Here is an 11,838-nt window from a genome sequence, read left to right on the forward strand (position 1 = left end):
ACACACTGAATCTTACCATTCGTCTACTCGGGAGTTGACAGATCATTTTACTATTTCATTTGAGTTGATGATTTTTGAATTCATATAGCGGGTGCTATGTTTCGTGAAAACTCGCGTGCATATTGCGATCGATCGTTTGAGAGTCTTATTAGTCAAGGCTCCTTTTGTGGAACCCCCCCTACTAGCTGGATTACAGTAGGCTATACGTCAAGTACGTCTTGTACCTCTGACATCAACTGCTATGAGCACACACCTTTTTAACCCTAGGATTCGGGTTGGTATATATTCTTGGACTCACCAAATGTGAGTAAGGTTTGATTCGGTTTGATGATTATCTACCTTGATATTATTCATATACATACACGTGTGACGTAACCATGCGGAATTAAGGTAGTACAAATTTCGAGTACGAAAGTTTTCTAACGGGGGGAGAATGTGACAACCCTCACCAAAACAGGTATCCGTACCAGATAATTAATATTTAATTAATGCTTAATTACTGTGCTTGCTTACAATTGTGGTTAAACTGCTACTTGAATTCTGGTACATACATATACATGCATCATACTTTATTAACTGTCACTCCATTATTTACACAGAACTATAGTGACAAACTTGATGCATAATAGCACAGTAGCACAATAAACGGATAACCCAGTAAACGTGCTGACATAGCCAGCACCAGACAGACACTGTCTCTAAGGCCAGTATGAGCCGGGAATAGTTTACTACACTAGTAGGGAGGATAGGGAAACGAGGATTGTAGAACTGCGTCACTAGGTGATAGTTATAGTGACCGGATGTGCCTAAAACATGCTCTAACTACAAAATCCTGCACTTTATTACAAAATTCAGCATTTTATTTAACTAGTAAAGTGCAAAAACATGGTAAAATAATACTAGACACTTTCCAAAGAGTCGGGAAATTATTGCGTCACTAAAAATAATATTAAAGACACTTTAAGTGCTTATTTAGCACTTTAACAGATCAGTATCCAACCGAACAACCGGACTTTACCCGGAACATAAAAATATTGTCAATGACATTGTTTTTCCTTTTCTGAGCCAGTTAGAGTCCCCGAATACCCTAACACCCGTTACAAAACACTACACACTAGTAACTAGTTTAATCACCTAATTAAACTAACTAGTTACTAACTAACTAGTTCAAAACCAACCAATTACCCTCCCCCCATAACCGAATCGGTCCCCTTAGGGGACACACCCTTACATTTTATGATTACTAAAGATCAAAGCTTAAAGACTTAAAAGTATGATGAATATGGTGGTTAAAGAGTAAATAATGGTGTAAAACTCATGAATCTTGTTTAGTAATGGTTATTTTATGTTGTTGGTTGCTAGTAGTGGAACGGATCGTCATCTAACCACGCTAGATCATGTTCATGGAACATGAACTAGCATTATGTTAAGTAGGAAAGTTACTAGATGACGAACCCTTTCATACATAAACATGAACTTGTGTAAAAATAGTCTTTCTTGTAAAATGGAGTTCTAAACTAGTAGATCTAAAGATCTACAAGTGGTATTTTCGAAGAACCAAGTGTATGATGCAAATCATGTTTAAAAGCCGGATCTTACATGACTAAAAGCATTTTTGTGAACAAACAAGTGTGTAAACACTTGTGTGACAAAAGGTTTTAACAAAGAAATATTTTTTTGTAATTTTTGACTAAGAAGTTGTAAAGATGCATTTTCCTTAAAAATAAAGCTTTCAAGAAACAGATTTCATTTTTAAAGATAGAGAGACCTACTAAAAATATTGGAAGGTTACTACATACTTTTACACAACTTACAAGTTCATGTGTTTGCGATTTATACTTATTTTGACTAGTTTGATGGTTGAAAATTTGCATTGTGATGACTGAAAATTGATTGATTGAGTTTTGAAAAGAAAATGATACGCTGGTAAGCGTGGCCACCTCCAGTTACAGAGGAAACTCTGGCGAAATTTTTTCAGAAATATAACACTTGGAAAATATTTTTACCACAAGTGTTATGAATATATTTTTAAATTATTTTTCCAAATAAAGTTCGCCCTCCAAGTGTCGGAGGTGGGATTTTCATAAATAAAACTTGCTAAATATATATTTAGAATATATATTTTACATAATAAAACGCTTGTGTGAATTTTATGATTATTTTTGAACTACATAAATATTATTTTTAGAGTAAAAATAATATAACTTGAATACACTACGAAGTTACGACTCCAAAATAATACTAACGCCCTCACAAATAAATATTTAAGTTATACCGGTATTATTATTACCACACGAACCTTGAAGTGTAACTCATGTATTTTCGGAAAATACTCTTAAATGCGTATTTTGAAAAAAGTATTATTTTGGAAATTGTATGGAATAAAATATAATATTTTTTTGGGAAAAATATATTGTATTTTGGAAATTGTATGAAATAAAATATAATATTTTTGGGAAAAACATGTATATTTTGGAGATGGAATATTCTGGATAAACGAATTAAAATATATATTTTTAAGTGAGACTTAATAATATATTTTTGGAATTATAAGAGCGTACATGCATAAATACCCCCATCCTTGGGAAGGAAATACGCATATACAATACTTGAGAAGAATAACTCTAAAATAGTTGTCTAACTATTATTCCAGAACTAATACTGTGACAACCCTCACAAAACCAGGTATCCGTACGACTTAATTAATTATTAATTGTTGCCTAATTACTGTGCTTGACTGAGATTTCTGCTACTTGATTGTTGATACTTATACATGTCTGCATCATACTATGATTTTCCTGTCACTACATTACTTATTTACTGAACCTTAGTGACAAACATGATGCACAAAAGCACAGTAGCACTAAACGGATACACAGTGAACTTGCTGGTATAGCCAGCATCAGGCAAACGCTGCCTCTAAAGGCCTGAATGAGCCAGAATTATTTTACTACACCCATAGTGTGTGTAGGGATACAAGGGTTGTATGATTACGTCTCTAGGGATAAGATACAGAGATTTGGATGTGCCTAAAACGAACTTTAAGCACAAAACACAGCACTTTTATCAACACACTAGCTTCTAGCTAAGTAATAAAGTGCCAAAATATGAGGAATTATTCCCGACACTTTGCAGAATAAATTGTGTCGCTAAAAATATTATTTATGACGCTTAACGGATATCTTAAGCACTTTAACGGATTACTATCCGACCGAACAACCGGACAATACCCGGAACATAAAAATATTGCCAAAATTAATATTGGTATTTTTCTGAGCCAGTTAGGGTCCCTGAATACCCTAACACCCGCTATCTAATGCACTAAAGCAACTAACGAGGTTAGTACCTTAAAGTAACGCACTTAACCAAACTGAACCGTAACTGAACGATTGGAAACGAACCGAGCACCATTACAACTCAAAGGAATCGGCCAACTAGTGGGACCCGGGGAGTACACCTTTATTATTTTATATTGGATTGCACGAGGATCGAGACGACTTTCTCTATAAATACCTCACTACCTCTCACACACACAAACACACACTTCACCTCACCACCACTCCCTCTCCCTCTCCCTCCTCTCGGCCGAGATCACCACCACCCCCACATCTGTTTTTCGGTTCAAGTCTTGACATTCCAAGGGTATACAAGTGTCGGTGGTTACGTACAACGGAGCTCGGAACAAACGGAACGCGGAGGACCTCTACCGTTTGCTATTATCCACGCAGTTTTCGACTAGTTTCTTCCCTAGCCCCGAGCTAGAGGTATAACGTTTAAAACTCATTTTTGGTCATGTCTAAAGTGGTTAAAAAGATATTTGTCGGTTGAATGTCGGTAACCCGCTTGATGGAACTTTAAAGTTTGCTAAAACGTGAATATCGTTGGTTAAAAGCTCAAAACGCGTGTAAATGTCGTAGTACTTGAATATGTTGATTAATATGGCCTGATCTACGATGTGGTGGCTCTCATCATCGTTTAACCCGACTTTGTTCGGATCGCGTATCTTGACATACACTTGTTTCTTGTGTACAAGGGTTAAAAGGTGAAACTCCACCACACGGGAAACATGAACTTGTGTAAAAATGTTTTAACATGAAAAATAGTATTTAAAACAAGCCGATCTACGTATGTACAAGTGGTATATTCGTAGGACCGGGTGTCGAGAAAATCATGTTTTTATAAAAATAGATAAAGTGTTAACAAATACGATTTCTATAAACTACAAGTGTAGAAACACTTGTAGAATAAAAGATCCGACAAAATAACAATGTTCACAAAAATTGTCGGGAAGTTGTAAGAAGTGATTTGTCCCAAAAACGAGGTTTTTGCAAGACTAAGTTATGTTATATATAGATCCACTAAAAATAACGAGATCTACACCAGAGATTTTGTAAAAACTACAAGTTCATGAAACAACGCGGTTTTACATACTAGTCTTCTATTTGAAGTGTTGAAAATTGATTTGGTTGATTTGATAAATTGTTGAGATGATTTGTAAAAGAAAATGATACGCTTGAAAGCGTGGCCACCTCCAGTTACAGGGGAAACTCTGGCGAAATTTTCTAAAAATCTAACACTTAGAATTATTTAACAAGTGTTAGACTACTTTGACATGTTTTCAAAAATATATTTTCGCCACAACTTTATTTATAAATAATCGGAGGTGGGATTTTCACAAAACTAAAAGTGATAAATATTTATTCGGTAAATATATTTTGTCACCTCACTGTTTATGATTATTTTGTGAAAATGTATAAATATTATTTTTAGAGTAAAAATAATATTTACTAACCTTGTCAAGCCCGAAATAATACAAAACGCCTTCACGGCAAACATATAAGTTACAACGGTAATTTCTATTACCACCTAATCACCAAAACGTAACTTACGCTTTATTCGGAAGTATTCATAAGCGCGTGTGTTGTCAATATATTATTTTGGGAAAATATTATGAGAAAAAGGAAATATATTATTTTTGAGAAAAATGAATATATTTTGAAATAAGAAATAAAATATATTAAGTGGGACTTAATAAAATAATATAAGTATACATGTATTTAAATCCCCCATCCTTGGGAAGGAGAATGCGTATCAAATATATACACGGAACGGTTGCCTAACTGTTTCCAATGATGTAAACTATGAAGCTAAAGCACGGCCATCCGTCTAATAGAATTAGCACATGTAGGTCGTTGCACAGCACTTGGATATTGGATTGCTTGATTTTGTGACGCGCTCACTGTGAGTTCATGTCCCCCTTTTCTCTTAACTGTTTTCAGTTTTATAAACTGCGGGGGTGAAATACATGTTACAATGATTATGGATATGTTATACATGGTATGGTTAGCATAAGGAGGGTTATTACTTAGATCATGTGAGTGGGTAGGCAGAAACTTGAGGCCATTAATCCTCGTTGAGGACCGAGGGACAGGAGCGGTAGATCTATCTGGGTGTAGCGAGCCCAGCCCCAGGTCCAGCTGAACGGACCTCGGGGTGACTTAGTGCCCGACGCATAAATCCGCTAGGTTTGAGTCATCCCTACTTGCACTTCACACATATCAGTGGACTTGCAACCCATTGGTGATCTCTTTTATTTCCTTATTTGCTACATACCAGGGTTTTTGATAAAGATAAAGGTTTATTTACTCATTTTCGCATGAACTCGCTCAACATTATTGTTGATTTTTCAACTTACATGTATTTCAGGGAATTAAGGATCTGGCACGGTTTAGCAGGATTTCCCGCTGCATTTAGATTCAGAGTCATCCGGGTTCAAGGTTTATGGCTCTTTCCTGGACAAGCCATAGCCTCTGAACCATGTTTATTTATGTTGCATTATGGTAGTGGTTGTACGGTTAAGACAAGTAATGGTTGTCGGGTGTTTACCCGTTTAGACAATGTTTGACAATTTTATTTTCAATGGATGACTTTGCATGATTTTAAATTCATATAGCTTGTTATGGTTAAGCTATGGTATTAAGAAGTCACACCAAATTAACCACGCTTCCGCAAAGCCAGGGTGTGACAGCTTGGTATCAGAGCTCTGATCATAGCGAACTAGGGTTCATTTTGAGTCTAGACTATGATCACTAGGGCTCTCACGAAAATATTTTTCTGCATACCACTTAAGTCCAGATCCAAAACTTTTTATAAACAAATGTTGAGCATATTTTATGATTTATTAGGCTCAGTCTGGGAGGCTGAGGCTCGGTCTGGGAGGTCGAGGCTCGATCCAATCGATCGAGGTAGTTTGCTAGTGGGACTAGGGAGTCAGTCTGGGAGGCTGGGAAATGTTTGCTAGTGGGACTAGGGAGTCAGTCTGGGAGGCTGGGAAAAGTTGGCTAGTGGGACTAGGAAGGACAGTCTGGGAGGCTGGGAGGCTAGTGGGACTAGGAGGAATATGTGATTATTATGTAGTAACTTGTGTGATTACCTGATTTACTGATATTTGTACATACTTATGATTGTATTACAGACTCATGGACACCTCAGATACTGGAGACTCGGACACTACTGAACCCCGACCCATGGAGTTAGACGAGAGTATGTCATCAGAGCACGAGGTGCACACCTCGGATTTTACTAGTACAGACGACGACGACTTTCAGCCGTTCGCGCTACCTGACGGCGTCGATGAGCCCATCGTTGGTGGTCCTGCTGCGGATCTTCCTCTCGCTGTGATTCCCGCCCCGATTCCTCTTGCATCCTACCCAGCTTATGAGCTTATGCTTGATGCCGAGGCTGGTGACGATATTGATCTTTTCGATGATGAGCTATACGAGGACGAGGTTCCTGACCCAGCTCTTTTGCCCGCTGGCGGTCTTTTGATGATCGCCGGTGCTCCTGCCGGAGACTCGCCTGTTCATTCTCCAGCTCCAGACTCCTTTGAGTCTGTGGCATCTGCTCCATCACATGTGGCGAGCACGCAGCTTTTCGTTCATGACTCGGATCCTGACCAGGCGTCATCTGCCGCCCCTATGCCGAGCTTTGTTTTTGAGCATGACGATATCGAGGATTCTGACCCTGTATTTCCTCCTGGATTCGATCCAGACCGTGATATTGAGTTCGTCCATATGGACCAGCCTGTAGAGGACCCCGTTGACCCTGCCGACCCTTTTGATCCTATCGATCCGGACTTTGACTTCGATATGGCGTTTGACGATCCCGAGCCTGCAGTAGCTCCAGAGCAGGCCGCTGCTTTCGATCCCGCACATGAGCATGGTTTGGCACATGCTGATGTTCCTGTTGATCCTATTTTGGCGGGTCAGCCACTTGGCGATGTTCCTGTTGATGATATTCCTTTGTTAGATGCTGACCATGTTGTTGATCCTCTTGTTGACCCTCTGATCGCTGACATTCCAGTTGACCCTCATGTCGATCATATTGATCCTGTTGTTGCTCACGTTGATCCTGTTGTTGCTCACGTTGATCCTGTTTTAGCTCCTGTTGATCCCTTGCCTATTGAGCCCGAGCATGCTCTGTTTGCAGAGCACATGGATCCCCCTGACGAGGAGGCTCAGCACGGTTGGATACCGGCTGACGAGGATGTTCCGCCGCTTCCTCCTCACCGCACTGATGCTCACCATCCTGAGTTCTCGTTTCAGATTCCTTCTGTCATACCTCCAGCGGGGCCTGGAGAGGGCTCTTCCGCCCATCCATTTGGCCATGTACCGATGCCATTACCTGTCATGCCTCAGTTAGCATCCATCCCATCTTCTGTTGCACCTATCGATCTTACCAGCGCGCCATTACTTTGGTCCTCTTCCTCACCCATGCCACCCACAGATCCATACCACCCATTTCATTTGGGCCATACTATTGAGGATCTTTTGATGTCATTTGTACACCAGCATGATTCCCATTCTCAGCGTTTGCAGGAGCTCGAGAGAGCTCAGTTGTCTTTTGGTCCATATCTTGGTCCGTCATCCTCATCTGCTCAGCCATTTCGGTCTTTTCCTCATGACATTGCCGCTCGACTTTCGATCCTAGAGCAGCAGATTGCATCCGTGATCCGCACCCAGCAGGCCTTGGAGGAGGATTGGCTTCTCTTTCGCCGCCTACATTATCCTCCACCACCACCACCATTCTAGAGATCATCGACGTTACCAGGGTAGACACCGGTGAGACAGCCGCGATTGTTATGCACAGCTTTTGAAGACCATTTGACCACACAGATTTTTGTTGATACATGTGATGTATTGTTTGTATGTAACACTGATATGATGTATTTTGTACAGGGGTGATGTAACCCCTATGTGATTGATGGATGTACTAACACACTTACTATGCTTATGGTCTTGATATATATGCAATCGCCGCATTCTCATCATATCTGATTTACTTGATTGATTATTTTTATATTTGGACATGGGATGTTGGACATGGGATGTTGTGTGTGATATATTGATAACATGAGATGTTATATGCTATTACTATTACTATATACGTATGATTTCTATGGCCTAATCGACGTACGCACCTTTAGAGAATGGCACCAAGACGTCAACCGCAGCCGATGCCCACGACTCAAGAAGAACTGCAAGGAATCATTGCTGCCGCGATTGCTCAGTATGCTGCATCGCAGGGAGGACCCAGCTGGAGTAGCTCCAACGGCAATGGCAACCAGAATCCCACTCATGGTAACCCTAAGTCTTTACGACGTACCATGGTCTAATTGGATTCCTGTAGCAATTACTAATGCAGTCCCTATATTGAAACGAATGTGCAGGGTGCACCTTCAAGCAGTTTCTGGACTGTAAGCCCACAAACTTCGACGGCACGGGTGGTGCTGTTGCCTTCGTTCGTTGGGCAGAGAAGACTGATTCCACCATTCGTATGAGCAAATGTGCGATCGACCAGCAGGTCACTTACATTTCAGGGCTGTTTCTAGATGGAGCCCTATCTTGGTGGAACCTTCAAGTGCAAACTCTAGGCGAAGCTGCCGCCTACGCCCTGTCTTGGGCCGAATTGAAAGAGCTTATGCGAAGGAAGTACTGCTCTCGCGCGGAGATTCAAAAGCTTGAAACTGAGTTTTGGCACTTAAAGATGGAAGGGTCGAAGATAGCGGAATATGTTCAGAGATTCCACGATCTGTCTCACGTGGTACCTTATATGGTAACACCCGAGTTTAAAAGAGTTGAGCGCTTCATCTGGGGATTGGCTCCTCAGATAATCAGTATGGTGACTTCTTCCAAACCTGCAACCATCACAGAAGCCATCGATCTGAGTGTGGCTTTAACTGAAGAAGCGATTCGGTTAAACAAGTTCGATGAGATTGAACCCAAGAGAAAGGAGACTCATGTGGAGTCATCTAGTGGTAATAAGCGGAAGTTTTCAAGTTTCAAGCAAAGCACCGGGACGGTGGTCAAGAAGGGAGAATCGAATGCACCAACTCAAGATTCAGTTGGTGGTGGAAAGAAGAGCAGGGGATACATGGGTGCACAGCCCAAGTGCAACTCATGTCAAAAACATCACTCTGGTCGCTGCAGTCTAAGGGTTTGTGAGTCTTGTGGGAAGACTGGTCATACAAAGGATTTCTGTTGGGCAAATGCTGGCCGGGGAGGTCAGGGAGGAAATGGGAATAGAAACAACCGTGGTGGTAATGGGAACCGCCCACAAGGAAATCAGGGAAGAGATGGAAACCGTGCTAACCAAGCAGGAACCGTGAACCGAAACCAGGGAAACCACCAAGCTGGGAACAATGGTGGAAACGGGCAGAGGCCCGGATGTTTTAACTGTGGAGATCAAGGGCACTTCAAAAGGAACTGCCCGGAATTGACCCAAGCTCGTGGAAGAGTTTTCAACATGGAGGCCAGGGAAGCGCGCCAGGATCCCAATGTCGTTACTGGTACGTTCCCTGTAAACCAACGCTATGCGTCTGTTTTGTTTGATACTGGTGCCGATTATAGCTTTGTATCGCTAGAATTTAAGAACATGCTTGGTTTAGCCGCTAGTAAGTTAGATATTCCTTATTCGATCGAGCTAGCTAATGGGAAGTTAGTAGAAGCCAATGAAGTGATTAGAGGTTGCGTAATCGAGTTAGGAGAGCGTGAGTTTGCTCTCGATCTACTACCAGTCCAGTTGGGAAGCTTCGACGTGGTAGTAGGGATGGATTGGTTAGCAAGTAACAAAGCAGAGATTGTTTGTCACGAAAAGATTATCCGTATTTCGACCGACGATGGTGAGACCATTGTTGTTCATGGAGAGAAGCGTGAGACGCCGTTGCGGATTATCAGCTGTCTGAAAGCAAGGAAGTGTCTGAAGAAAGGATGTGTTGCTTTTCTAGCACACATCGTGGATAAAAAGGCTGCTGAGCCGAAGATCGAAGACATCCCTGTCGTAAGGGAATATCCGGAAGTCTTTCCAGAAGATTTGCCTGGCTTGCCGCCTCAGAGGCAAGTGGAATTTCGCATCGACTTAGTTCCAGGCGCCGCGCCTGTGGCTAAGGCACCTTATAGACTTGCCCCGTCTGAGATGCAAGAACTGTCAACGCAACTTCAAGAGTTGTTAGATAAGGGTTTTATCCGACCAAGCTTCTCGCCTTGGGGAGCTCCAGTTTTGTTTGTCAAGAAGAAGGATGGTAGTTTCCGTATGTGCATTGACTACAGAGAATTGAACAAGTTGACGATCAAGAATAGGTATCCTTTGCCAAGGATTGACGATCTGTTTGACCAACTTCAAGGTTCAAGTTTCTACTCCAAGATCGATCTTCGATCTGGATACCATCAACTCCGGATACAGGAAGAAAGTATTCCGAAGACAGCCTTCAGAACTCGATATGGGCACTACGAGTTCCTTGTCATGCCGTTTGGTTTAACAAACGCACCTGCAGTGTTCATGGATTTGATGAACCGAGTTTGTAAGCCGTACCTGGATAAGTTCGTGATTGTGTTCATCGACGACATCTTGATCTACTCAAAGACGAAGGCAGAACACGAGCAACACCTCAGAGCTATCTTAGAGCTACTGAAGAAGGAGCAGTTGTATGCCAAATTCTCTAAGTGTGAGTTTTGGCTGAGAGACGTGCAATTCCTTGGGCACGTGGTAAATGAAAGTGGAATTCATGTGGATCCAACCAAGATCGAGGCGATCAAGAATTGGGAAGCGCCAAAGACGCCAACCGAGATCCGGCAATTCTTGGGTTTGGCTGGTTATTATCGAAGATTTATTGAGGATTTTTCAAAGATCGCTCAGCCGTTGACGCTCCTCACGCAAAAGGATAAAAAGTTTGATTGGGGAATCAAACAGGATGAAGCATTTCAGTTGTTGAAGGATAAGCTTTGCAACGCGCCAATCTTAGCTCTACCGGAAGGTACCGACGATTTTGTGGTATACTGTGACGCTTCGCGTCAAGGATTGGGTTGTGTGTTGATGCAACGTCAAAAGGTTATCGCCTACGCATCACGCCAGCTGAAAGTGCACGAAAAGAACTATACCACGCACGATTTGGAGCTAGGCGCAGTGGTTTTTGCTTTGAAGATTTGGAGACACTACCTTTACGGTACGAAGTGTACGATCTTTACAGATCACAAAAGCCTCCAGCATATATTCAACCAGAAGGAGTTGAATATGAGGCAAAGGCGATGGGTTGAGTTGCTGAACGATTACGACTGCGAGATCAAGTATCATCCAGGGAAGGCGAATGTGGTCGCCGATGCCCTAAGTCGCAAGGAGAGAATCAAGCCCATAAGGGTTAGGGCTATGGAAATGATTATCCAAACCGATCTTTCCTCACGCATTCGAGCAGCGCAAAAAGAAGCTCTCAAGGAGGAGAACCTTGAGAAAGAATATCTCCGTGGGATGGAGAAGATATTGGTTCCAAACAGGGAAGGAACGTTA

This window comes from Helianthus annuus, chromosome 8 (genome assembly GCF_002127325.2).
Source record: "Helianthus annuus cultivar XRQ/B chromosome 8, HanXRQr2.0-SUNRISE, whole genome shotgun sequence".
Classification (NCBI taxonomy): domain Eukaryota; kingdom Viridiplantae; phylum Streptophyta; class Magnoliopsida; order Asterales; family Asteraceae; genus Helianthus; species Helianthus annuus.